This window comes from Balaenoptera musculus, chromosome 13, assembly GCF_009873245.2.
Source record: "Balaenoptera musculus isolate JJ_BM4_2016_0621 chromosome 13, mBalMus1.pri.v3, whole genome shotgun sequence".
NCBI classification, from domain to species: domain Eukaryota; kingdom Metazoa; phylum Chordata; class Mammalia; order Artiodactyla; family Balaenopteridae; genus Balaenoptera; species Balaenoptera musculus.
In genome coordinates, this window is record NC_045797.1 from 41,343,411 (window position 1) to 41,357,279 (window position 13,869).

Consider the following 13,869-nt stretch of genomic DNA (forward strand, 5'->3'; position numbering starts at 1 on the left):
TACATAGCTCCTCTGTTTCATACCTATATATACCTAGTATGTTAGTATCATAGCCCTTTTCCACTGCTATAATAGAATACCACAGACCAGGTGGTTTATAAACAACAGAGATGTATTCCCCACAGTCCTGAGTCTGGCCAAGTTCATGACTCAGTCACATCCCAAAGGCCCCTACCTCCAAATACCATCACCTTGGGGATTACGTTTTCAACATACAATTTGAGGAGGACACAAACATTTAGTTCATAGCAGTTCGTAAATCCTGTTAGCTCAGCCTTCAAAATATATCCAGAATCCATCATTTCCTACCACTCCTACTTCTATCTTTCTGGTCCAAACCACCATGTCTTTCCTGGATACTGGTAGTACCGTCCTAAAAGCTATCCTATTTCTCACCCTTCTACCCCTTCAGTATATTCACAACAAAACAGCCGCATGATCTTTCTAAAAGCTTAGATCATTCCTCTGCTCAAAACTCTTCAGTGACATTCTAATTCACTCATTGTCAGCCAGTCCTCACTATGACCTAAAACAGTGTTTTTTCAACCTTGGTACTATTGACATTTGGGCCAGATAATTCCTTGTTGACAAAGGGAGGGATAGTCCAAAAGTGGATTCTCCTGTGCATTATAGGTTATTTATCAACACCCTGGGCCTCTGTAGTACTACAGGTTGTGACAACCAAAAATGTCCCCCAGACATTACCAAATTTGTAATTTTGCCAAAATTGCTGCTGGTTGAGAATGACTTACCTACAATGATCTACATGTTTCTGTACCTCCCCCATTTCCTGTTACTTTCTGCAACCACTGTGGCCTCCTTGCTGTTCTCAGGACTATTGCACTTTTCATTCTGTCTGGACCACTCTTCAATCTGATATCTGTATGGCCCACTTTATCACCTTCTTCAGGTCTCCTATGCAAAAGTCAACTCCGTGAGCCCTTTCCTAATCTATCTAAAATTTCAACCTACCCACAACACTTCATAGTCCCTTTTCCTTTTTCCCTCCCAGTGCTTAATACTGTACAACAACATATTATACCGGTTACTTATTTATTTTGAAAATAGACGAATAGTATTCTTCAGTAAATTGTATGCTCCATAAAAGCAGGCAACAATTTTTACTCTTCTCATCACTACTGTACTCCTAGCCCCTAGAATGCATATAGAAAACATGCCACTTTCTTGTTAAAAGAATAAATGAATAATGCTGGTCCCATTCCCCTTTCCACTGATTGATTTAGACAGGAAGCATGTATGAAGTGTAGGTAATAAGAGATGAATAAAAGTTTCCTGTACACTTCTATGAAGAGATGGTCTCTCCTGCATGTCATGCCGATGTGATACCTGGAATTTTTGCAGTCATCTGTGACCCTGGGTATAGAACAAAGTACAAATCTAACACACTAGAAATTGCAGAACATTCAACAAATGAGGTTAGAACACTTAGAACATCTATCTGTCATCTATCTATCTATCACATCTATTATAGAAAGAAAGAAAAAGGAAAGAAAGAAAGAAAAGAAAGAAAGAGAGGAAAAAAGAAAATAACCTCAACCCTTAACTTATACCCCACATAAAAATTAACTTGAAATTGATCATAAACCTAAATCTAAATACAAGAGTTAAAACTATAAAACTTTGGAAGAAAACCTGGGAGAAAGATTTTAGGATCTTGGATTTGGTAAATCTTTGTAATCTTTGAATTTGTGTGATTAGACTGTACCCAGGGGGGGAAAAAAGCTGAAAACCTAAATGAAGAAACTGATAAATTAACTTAATAAAAATTAAAAATTTTGCTCTTCACAAAGCACTAAGATACCCAGTTTTAGTAAGTATGTGGAGTAACTGGAACTCTCTTACACTGGTAGTAGGGATCCAAAATAGTACAGCTATTTTGGAAAAACAGTTTGTCAGTTTTTTGTAATGTTAAACATATAATTAGCGTATGACCCAGCATTCATGTTCCTAAGTATTTACCCAGAGAAATGTAAACCTCTATCTACACAACGACCTTGTATGTGAGCGTTTATAACAACTTCCTATGTAATAGTCAACAACTGGAAACAACTCAAATTCCCATCAACTAGTGAATGGGTATACAAATTGTGGTATGCCAATATATCTCCTACACAATGGACTATCACTCAGCAATAAAAAGGAACAACTATTGATATAAGCAACAACCTGGATGGATCTCAAAAACATGATGCTTTGTGAGGAGAAGAAGATGCAAAAGAGTACATACTGTATAATTCCATTGAAATTGGCAGGGCCTAGGTTGGGGGGATGGGATTGACTGCAAAGGGGCTAACGGAACTTTTTGGAATGATAGAGGTGTTTAATTTCTTGCTTGTAGGTAGTGATTATATGATTATACATTTGTCAAAATTCATTAATTGTACATCTTAAATTCATGAATTTTTTTTGTAAGTTATGCTTCAATAAAACTGACTTAAAAGAATGACTGAAGAGAAAGATAGGAAGAACCTGAGTCCTTGAGACCATTATTATTCATTCAGCTAACCTTGAAGCCACCATACCTTTCATATTCATGCATGAGGTATCAAGTACCCTTGTGTTTAAGCCACTTAGCATTGGTTTTATGTTTCTCATAGCCAAAATCTTCCTAACAGATAAATAGAGTTTCAGGCGCTAATGAAATTAAAATGTTAATAAATTTGTACTGAATAAAATGAGAACAGAAGTGCAGGTAAACCTGTATTGAGAAGATGAGGGGTTTTTTAAGTGTTGGAATTTAATGCAGAATTTTTATAATTCCGAGCAATATTGCTGTGTGTATGTTTCAAGATGAAAACTGACAGAATATAGAAATACAAATTTTGGAACTAGTGAAAGAACATCTTCTGAATGAACATGATGAGAAACAAGAAAGAAAAAAGAATCTAGGCATGAAAGCACTGAAGTATGAGTCATCAGAAGAAAAAAAATAGGAAAACAAAGGTTTTCAGACAACCGCTATTTTGATAGATCTCACAGACTATGAATGATTCACCACAAACACACACAAACAAAGGACTTCTTGGAGGGGTTCCAACTTGTAGGTATGGCATGGGTTTCTGCTTTTCAAAGAACCAGATGCTGTAGAAATGCTTACACTGGTTCAAAGAAAGAAGAAAAACCTAACCATTTAGAGAACTTGCTTTACAAGGCCAAGATCATTTCAAATCAATTAAAGTGTTAAAGATGTGCATAGACAAAACATTTAGAAAATCCAATCTTTGTTATTTAATGTGAGAAAAGGAGCTCAATTCACTGGAAACATTTTGCCCTGCCAAAGAAGCTAGTTTTGTTTATAAAAATCAGGAGGCCATTTGCACTCATAAATGCGCAATCCCTGGAGAGCTAAGCAGTACTGACACAGAAATTTTGAAAATAATATTATTCAGATAAATGGAATCTCAAAGCTATCAGATAATAATCAGACCAAATAGCTATGCTCTTTGCATTCTTCACATACAAGACCATTACAAAGTGTGAACTTGTTTGTCCAAAAGACATAATTCTTGATTGTCCATATAAATGAAAGACAATGATACAAAAAAATTTCTTTGTCATTTGTCAATATGTCAACGACTCCATAAAATATTTTCCAAAGATATTATTCAGTAGAGCCCCGCTGCTAAACAATTGGAAGTAAATATGTATTGAATTATCTCTCAAACAATTGAATGTGGTAAACCTAAATTGGTTAGTCAGAAGTGGTGCTAGTCCTACTGTATCCTTCCCTATACATGCATCATAAAAGGTTAATTAATCATAAGACTATATCACACCTTTACATCCTCTTTCTCCCCAACTAACACGCCTGCAATAATCAAAACTATGAACTGGAAAAGGAGGAAGGAAACTTGCTGAATGATTTTTAAGCAGAAGCTGTGCTTTCAATAATAAAGTTGATGATATGTTCAAAGCAGAGGTAAGAACAGTATTCCCGGGCTTCCCTGGTGGCGCAGTGGTTGAGAATCTGCCTGCCAATGCAGGGGACACGGGTTCGAGCCCTGGTCTGGGAAGATCCCACATGCCGCGGAGCGACTAGGCCCGTGAGCCACAATTGCTGATCCTGTGCGTCTGGAGCCTGTGCTCCACAACAAGAGAGGCGGCGATAGTGAGAGGCCCGCGCACTGCGATGAAGAGTGGCCCCCGCTTGCCGCGACTAGAGAAAGCCCTAGCACAGAAACGAAGACCCAACATAGTAATCAATCAATCAATCAATAAATAAATCTTTAAAAAAAACAAAAAAACCCAGTATTCCCATGTGTCCTGTAGGCCACGCTTTTAGGCTTTCCTTTCCTGCGTTTGCAGCACCACTATCTTTCAGTTTTTATTCTAAGGTCCTATAGGCCTTGATCTCAGGTCACCTGAGATAAAATTATGGAGGATCTTAAATGCTTGATAAGGAGTTTGGGTTTGACATTACAGATCTGTGCTGTCCAGTACAGTAGCTACAAACCACTTGGGACCATTTCCATTTCAATTAATTGAAATTAAGCACAATTAAAAATTCAGTACCTTAGTTCCATGAGCCATGTTTCAAATGCCCGATAGCCACATGTAGCTAGTAGCTACCCTAATGGATAAAACAGGTTATAGAACATTTCCATGACCACAGAAAGTTTTGTTGGACAGAACTACTACAAACAATGGAGGATCACTGGAAGCTTGAGCAGGAGGCTGACACTAACCGCTCCTGTGTGGCAGCCACACAGAATATAGAGGGGTGTGTATGCGAAAGGGCTATTCCTCAGCCAATGCCATATTCTTTTGATTACAGTAATTTTATAGTAGAAGTATAGAATAGAATTAAATAAATAGAATTAAATAAATAGAATTTATTTTTATATTGTCTTGGATATTTTCATATCATATATACATATTTTGTATTAATTTTATTTGTATAAACATAGAAAATGATGTGGAAGATAGACATCATCCTGATACTGATTACACTGGGGGTCTCTCAGGATGTGGAATAGGAAAGGTGGGAGTAGATTAATATTTTATTTTAGACCTCTGAAACGTTTTACTTACTATGACAAAGAAAAATGCATGAGTATTATCTCTATAAAATGAAACTAATGATATACTCATTGCCTCATCACATTTGTTCTTGAAAAAAAAGTCCTCAGGGAAGATAATTAGGTACCCAGTTGAATGTGGATACTTTATAGTTTAACGAGATATATATTCTTTTTTTCAATATAAAGGGTCCAAAATAATATTATTATATCAAATAGACTCCCTTTCTTAGTGGAAAATAAAATACAATGTTGCTTATATTCTACTTTCTGTAAATGAACTCTATTACTTGAAAAAAAATCAGATAATTGGGGTCACTTCAGGAAACAATTGGATAAAATTAATGATATATCGTGTTGGTGTCATTTCTGGAAAGACCATACTGTATTTAGCTGTCTCAAGCACATAAGAGATAAATTATTCTCATTCAAGTATGTTTAAGAGGATATTTACAAGCCACTCTTATGAAGTCATTCTAATGGATTACAGCCACAACTAGTTGTAGAAGTTCTTCTTTCCAAGATTATCCTCCAATAATACCGTTCAAAAGAACAACTCTATTTGAGAATAATGTTCTCATTTTATGTCTGAATGTTACCCACACCTTAGTGTTTCATATTCGCACACATATGTGGTTGGGTTTCATCTGATGCCACTTGAATTCACTTATAAAATGGAGGAAATCTAGCACTCTTTCATACCTCGTGGAGCTTTCTCTTTTCTCTTCTTCCAAGTTATGAAGAAGAAGGCTACAAAAATCCATTCCCTAGAAGTGAAGTTAGTAATGCTGAATTGATTTGATAGGGGTGATGAACGTTCAAATGCCAATATACTGGAGTGATGCAACAGAGTGAAGCATTCATGACAGTGCTCATTCATTTCACAAGGTACTCAATCAACTATGAAATGCAAATGTTACTAGAGTCATGAAATTCTTCCTCTGAGGCTATCGGGACAATCTATTACAGGATATTTCATGCTATATGGATACTCGTGAGTTTTTAATATACATAGTAATTTCCTAGAATGCAGTTCCTACCCATAACAAAAATAAACTGATAAATAGACAACAGACAAGATAGAGGGTAAGGAGATCATAGTTTGGTGAAGAAATCACTGGCAGCTTTTGGGCAAGATAATAACAAGGGCAGACTTTTATCTCCCTGCTTTCATATTCCAATTGCAATGCCTAATAAAATATTTTTTTAAATGGGAAAGAGGAAAAAATTTCACATTAGCACCAGAAAGTAAAGATGAATACTCGCCATATGTAAGAAACCTTGATGCATTTCTTTTAAAAGTATCAATAATATAGATATACATAGAATTGTTTTGAAGGAAGGCATGCAGTGCCAATGTCAAACATCCTCTTTTAAAAGGGTAATATATTCATAATGCAGTAGAGAAAACACTGGCGAATTAATACCACCACCCTCTGAAATTCAGAAGTATTAGGGTTAAATTTGAAATCCAGGCATTGCATCCTCAGGAGCATAACCTCACATATACGGACCAAAACATTTGGACCATATCAAGGGCACCACAAGGCCTCATAGAGCAATGAGCTGGCAACATTGCATCTTGTTCCCCACACCAAGAAAGAATCACTAAGTGTTTAGAATAGTGCCCAGTGCAAATATTTTGAATGAATAAATGAAGTTTAAAAATTAAAACAAACCTGCAACCTGGCATGAGCCTTCATTTAGCACAGACTTGGGGACTGAAAAACAAAGATGAGAGGTGATGGTCATGCTCTGAAGCTAAGACAGATTAATGAAATAGAACAGAGGATGAAATGCAATGGCCAGAAATCACCATGGAGAAGCCAGAAACAGCAATTCAGATTCATTCACTTACTCAAATGTTACTTGATCTTGGCTCTGGAGATAGACTGTAACGAAAGACATAGTCTTTGCCTTCTTAAAACGTATAGCTTTTTAGAGGGGACAGACATTAAATAATCACTGAGAAAATTTATAGGATTCTATTAGAAGCTGTAACAGGAGGAACTAATTTTAACTGGCAGGCAAGGTCATGGGAAACCTTTGAGGGAATGACACTTAAAATGAAATCTGAAGGATGAAGAGCTGTTAGGAGGCAGAGGGGTGGGGAGGAAAAACATTTCATGGAGGAAAGGATTTATGCAAAGTCCTGAGGTAGGAAGAAACTTGATGTATTTAAGGCCTCAAAAGGATGATGGTGAGAGATGACAGCAGCAGATGATCCTGGCGAGGTAGGCACAGGACAGATAACACTGAAGTCTGCGAGCTTAAAGTTTTTTGTCTTTCCCGAAGTGAAATGAGGAACCACTGAAGAATTTAAACAAGGGAGTGACATGATACTATCTACATTTTAAGATTACTCTTGCTGCTGAGTAATCATTCTCTAAATGATTCATAGTGGGAAACGGCAAGTGGTTATTAAAACTTGTAAGCATTTATGGAGGTGGTGGCAGTGGTGGCGGTGGCCGAGGAGGATTCCCCAGCGGCGGCGGTGGCGGTGGAGGACAGCAGCGAACAGGGGACTGGAAGTGTCCTAATCCTACGTGTGAGAACATGAACTTCTCTTGGAGGAATGAATGCAACCAGTGTAAGGCCCCTAAACCAGACAGCCCAGGAGGGGGACCAGGAGGCTCTCATATGGGGGGTAACTATGGAGATGACTGTCGTGATGGCAGAGGAGGCTATGATCGGGGCGGCTACCGAGGCCGAGGCGCAGACCGTGGGGGCTTCCGAGGGGGCCGGGGTGGTGGGGACAGAGGTGGCTTTGGCCCTGGCAAGATGGACTCCAGGGGTGAGCACAGACAGGATCGCAGGGAGAGGCCGTATTAGCCTGGCTCCTGAAGTTCTGGAGCAGCTTTCTTCCTGTACCCAGTGTTACCCTCATTATTTTGTAACCTTCCAACTCCTGATCACCCACGGGTTTTTTGTGTCGGACTGTGTAATTGTAACCATATCTCTGGTTCCCATTAAAAACCATCATTTTAGTTAAATTTTCTTCCTCTTCCCCCTCTTCACTCTCCTGGAGCGTTGATGTCCAGGTCAAGAATGTGGGGAGTTTTCCTATTTCAGATCAACCTGCCTTGTGGGAACTGGAATAATTTGTTTGTTCCCGCTTAGCAGGAACTGGAATAAAGTGTTTGATACTTGTTTCAGGGGAAAAAAAACAAAAAACAAAAAAACTTGTAAGCACTTACTTAGGCTTCAGAAATTATTTGGGAAACAACTACATTATCTTCACTCGCATTAGATGGGAGCCTGAGTTACTTTATTTCTATGATAGAGGAAAGAGTTATTTCAAAAACCTTGAGATTTGGGAAGACATCAGAGTTACACTATTAGATTGTAACTTTTTCCATTTATCACTTGATCTAGACTGGAGAGATACTAGTGAGAAAATCATATCCGTTTCGATTTAGCCATAAGACAAGACTAGGAAAGCATAGATAGCCCTATGGATGACCAAACTGAGAAAAATTACCATACTTAAGGAAAAATCCTATAATTTACATTATATTCTTTTTTAAAAAAATCAAAAATACCTTTTATAAAAAATAAAATTCCTACAATAAACAGAAAACCATTCTAACATTTTTTGATTCATATGTGCAATAAAATTAAACAAGACTTTTTTACTATGAAACTAATGACAGTATGCATTAATTTCCTATTACTGTTTAATACATTACCACAAAATTATGACTTAAACAATATAAATTTATTCTCTCACAGAGCTGGAGGTTAGAAATTCTAAAATCAAGATGACAGTAGGGTGTGTTCCTCTGGACACTGTAAGGGAGAGTCCATTTCCTTGACTTTTTAGTTTCTACAGGCTGCCTACACACTTTGGCTTGTGGTCCCATGCTCTATCTTCAAAGCCAGCAGTATAGCATCTTCCAGTATTTCTCTCTGGCTCTTACTCTCCTGATCTCTCTTATAAGGACCCTTGATAATACATTATCTGAGCTCACCCAGATAATCCAGGATGATGCTCCCTTCTCAAGATCCTTAACATAATCACATCTGCAAAGTATCTTTTGTCACATAAAGTGGCATTCATAGTTTCCAGGGATCAGAACATGGACATCTTTGGTGGGTGTTCAGCGGTGGTGTGCCATTATTCTGACTACCACAAAGCATTCTAGAAAAAAATTCTCTTGGATCAAAGAGAAAAAAACAAATAACATAATTCTAAATTATAAACCAAAGATGAAAGTAACACAATGTGTTACATCTGAAAAGGCAACATTAGTTATGTAGAAGATAAACTTATAAAAATCTTTTAGAATTCAAAAGAAAGGATAATAAACTTCAGAGATAAGGGAAAATATCCATAATATAGCAGGACAAAAATCTTCTTACCAGCAAAATTAAATGGGTCTCAAAGATTCTTCTCTAAGACACTAAATAAAAGAAGAAAAAGAATCGACCACAGAGCTGTAAATAAAATGATTGTGACTTAAGAATGCTAAACACAGTCAAGTTATTCTTATGCATGATGACAAAAATAGAGATATCTTCAAATATGTAAAAGTCAGAACATATACTAGCAAACCTACTTGAATAAAGTGTCTAAAATCCTGGAGGAAATAAAACATTAAAATAAGTCAAAAGTAAGAAGAGAGTTTCTTTTCTATCTATTCATAAACATACCACCACTAATGGAAGAGAATTTCATTTGCTGGACAACTTGAAGGGAAAATTGCTCTATAGAATTTAGAAAAATGTGGAGTTCTTACTTTTCCAAGAGTAAGAGAGGAGGAAGCAAGACAGAACATAAAAACCAGAGAGATGGTATGAAGCTGGATGTTGGATGAGGTAAGAGATCACTGTGGAGACACTGGTCGTAGAACTGACAAAAGATCATTCAAGAATGATGTCTACTGTTTCACTCAAAAGTTGTTTTGGTTGCTATGGTTTCAACTCCTCTTCTACCTTCCTCCCATTTTTTTGTCAGTGTGTTTGAGTGTGTAAATTGAAGAGTCCATGTCCATATCTGAGCAAATGTGACTCAAATCTGAAATGGCACATGAAGAAGCAATAGACCAGAGGTAGCCATGAGAATGCAAGCCCTTAAAAATCCATAGAAATTTTAGGAAACGACCTTGAGTTCATTTTGTCTAGATCTTGAAAGACTGGAAAGCACCCGTTTATCATCTGGATTGCATGTAAATTATGGAAATTACTGTTGGAAGATACTGGTGGTAAACACTGATGAACTGAAGTCTAAATAAGTATTTTAAATATAATTTTAAAATGTATTTTAAAGTCTTCTTTATTTGACCCCTCAACTTCAATGATTTTTTTTCTCCACTCCTACTGAAGTCAACTGTTGAAGTCAAATCTACTGAAGTCAGTTACTCTGAAGGAAGGGAGGAAACTGGCAATCATACCTTTGGTCCCATCACCAAAAAATGCATCCCTCCCAATCTCAGGTCTCTTCCAACATTCTCCCGGTGCTCCTTCTAGCCCACTGGCTATTCCTTCTAAATCTACTTTGCTTAATCTGTCTCAGCTCAGGCTCTATTCAGGGCACAGACACTGATCACCTTTCATTCCCATCTAGTCCCAAAGTTTTAATGCAATGTACGTGTTGTGGACTCCAAAATTTATATTCTCAATTTTTTCAATTACCATTTGAAGTGACAAACACTCCAAACTTAGTGTCATAAAACAACAGCTATCTTACTAAGCTCACATACTCTGTGGGTCAGGAGCTTAGAGAGGTTACAGAGAGGATGGCTTGCCCCTGTTGGGATGATTTGCAGGCTGGGGGTTACTTGCAGCCTGAGGGCTAGCACCATCTGAAGGTTTGATCACTCAGGTGTGTAGACTAGAAAACAAGACCAATGACTCTAGAGCTCAAATAATGTTCAAAAAGGGCAAACAACAATGATAAGTACTGTGTGGGATGTTTCTTTCACAACATCAGAAAGCATTGTTAGCAGCCAGATGGGAATGTGCCTTCTTCATCCAGACACTCAAGAAAAGTCAATTGACTATGAAAGATAACAGTCAACAGTCAAAGATAACTGTAGACCAGGAGCTCAACAGAGCCTGGAACCAAAGTGGCCATTCTGATACAAAACCAAAAACAAACAAAAACTCCTAAGGACCTGGATATGACAAGGAAAGCAGCCTATGCATACCTTAGCCTAGCAACCTGAATAATTTAATCTGGTCATGAGAAAAGATTGTGGCTAAGAAAAGGAAATAGGGGAAGATCTTGCAAACTATGCCAGCCATACTACTAGCTCTTGGTTAAGTCTACATTTGGTTAGTATAGAATCACTTAACTTTCCCCTTAAATGTTAGTAAAAGTTTCTTTTGTAAACGTCAGTTTCTACTTGAATTGATGCAAAGCAAAAAGTTCCCATCTAAACAACATTAGAGAGGGCAATCAGACCTCTGAGAGTTTAAGTCCAATGGTGCCTGTGAGGAAATTGGTCTAAGACAAAATAATGGTGGAAGCTGGCCAAACAGGTAAAAGATATGGAAGGTGGAAGAAAATTGGAGATGCAAATTATGTAGATCACTTCATGCCGGGAGGTTTGTCTTTTATTTTTTCCCCTCAGTTTGGTTTGTAATAGAAATAGAAAACAGTTAATCAGCTTCCATAGAGCTCTTTAGGCTTTTAAAGGAATTTATAAATAGACTTCTCAGCTAGCTTTTTTAGAGTTACTGGATGACTAAACTGCAATTAGATGTTTCATCTTCCAGAACGTCTACAGGTATTTTTCAAGAGAGATCAAATTGCTAAGTGTTTTAATGTAACTGTCAAGAGTTTCAAGAACCCAGAAACTATTCTATTGGATTACTTTTTGGAAAAAACTGCTTCCTTTTTTGTATATTCCTAACCCTTGTTATAGAGCTATAGTAAATAGGAACTATGGACAAAACCAGGAAATAATGTTACCGGTTGTCACTCTTAAAGTGTCACCTCTCTCTGGCTGTACAAAGAACTAAATTGGGATCAATAGAAGTCCCAAGATGAAAACAATTTCCTGAATCCTAAAAATAGCTGGTGAGTCCAGGTGCAGTAGTCAGACAGTCTCCATCTAGATTAAAGATGTAGATTAAGAGCTTGTTTGAGCTCTATTTAGCAACAGACAGTCACTGTCTTCTTTACCAGGCAATTCTTCATTTGAAGCAAGCCCCAGACATGGTATTTTGCTCCTCCACCAGATAGAAGAATACTGTAGTGTTGTCACATTTTACTAGAACTATGTCATTTAACCAAATCAAATTCTTTTAAGACTTCTGTTTTAAAATATTCAAATCATGGAAATACAAGCACATTTCTGTTCAGAGGGCAGCATTTTTTTCTCTTTATTTATTTAACCATTCCTATTATCCTCTCTGACCTCCCATGTTGCATACTTATACTTTTATAAATTTCATAGACGGAGCCAGTATTATTTTTCTAGTCTGAAACACTTACAAGAATATTCTGTCAATAATTCTATCTGTATTAGACTCAGTATTTATTTATATACATTGAATTGGATATACAAAAGTAATTTTTATTTATACAGTTGACTAACTCTACAATTGACTATTTTCTTAAACTCTGAGCCCCCATTTACACAGATGGCTACCAAATCCACCAATCCCTTTCAGACCCTTTCCACCACTCCTTCCATCACTACCACAAACATGAGACCCGAACAAAATTCATAATTTTGTTAAGTAGGGGAAGCCATGTCTCCTGTTGTTTAAGCGACTCCTTTGGATTTATATTCTGTCATCTTAGAGGTTATACCATCCATCATAGCTGTTGTTCTCACTCTGTAGAAATTGTCTCACCACTACCCATTCCTGTTGCCTTTCCCTGGATGTAATTTGAATACTGTGGGATTTTATTTGTGTTCATGGATTTGGATGGAGAGGTGTTCTGTCTTTACATGATACCCTGGATTCTCACTGGCCTACAGTGAGGTTTTTCTCATTCTGCTGCCTCACTGGGCATCCTGAATTGGTATCCTTAAATTTGGAATATAATGGGATAGAGGTTCTAGAAGATTAGGAAGGGAAAAGATTAAAAAGGGAAGGGCACCCTTAATTTGCATTAAATGGTACTATTATTTAACTTATTGCTACTTTTTTATATAGAAGTTTAAAACTATATAGGCATAGGTTAGCTAAAACTCACTAAAATTTGCAGATTCATATTTCTTCAGCAGTCAACAAAGAAAGATTTCCCTTTTGCCACCAGCCTATAAGAAAAATTATTAAATGGTCTTTTAGTCCATTAAGGTCAATATATTCTAAAAATTATGCAGAACCATATTCACTCTTCTAAAATGCTACACATGTCAATACTGACAGGCTTAATTCATGACCTCCAAATTATTTGAAAACCTACTTTTCACGGTTTCATATTTATAGGAAGAGTGTTGTGGATCTGTTGTCTTCAGGAGTCATATCAACTTCCCTTAGCTAAATATATAAAATGTTTTCATGCTACAGAAATTAATTACATAAATTACATATTAAACTGTCCCCCTCCCTCCCTCCCCACCCTTTTCTCTCTCACACACATGCCATTGGTCTCAATGGCAACACCCACTCTTAGGTAATAGACATTCCAATAATTCTCAGCAATGGAAAGATTTTCCATTATTCTCTCCGAAGGGAAAATGTGCTAGGCACATCTCCATGATGTAATGGAAGAAGCGAGACAGAGTACACTGAAAGAGGGAAGACCTGCAATAGCTGAAGTATTAAAATCCTCCAGCAGAGTCACATTTTATTTCATTTACACATAGTTTTACAGAACACTGTTTAATGCATGAAGAGGAGTCATCTATGCTGAAATCACAGGGAGCAT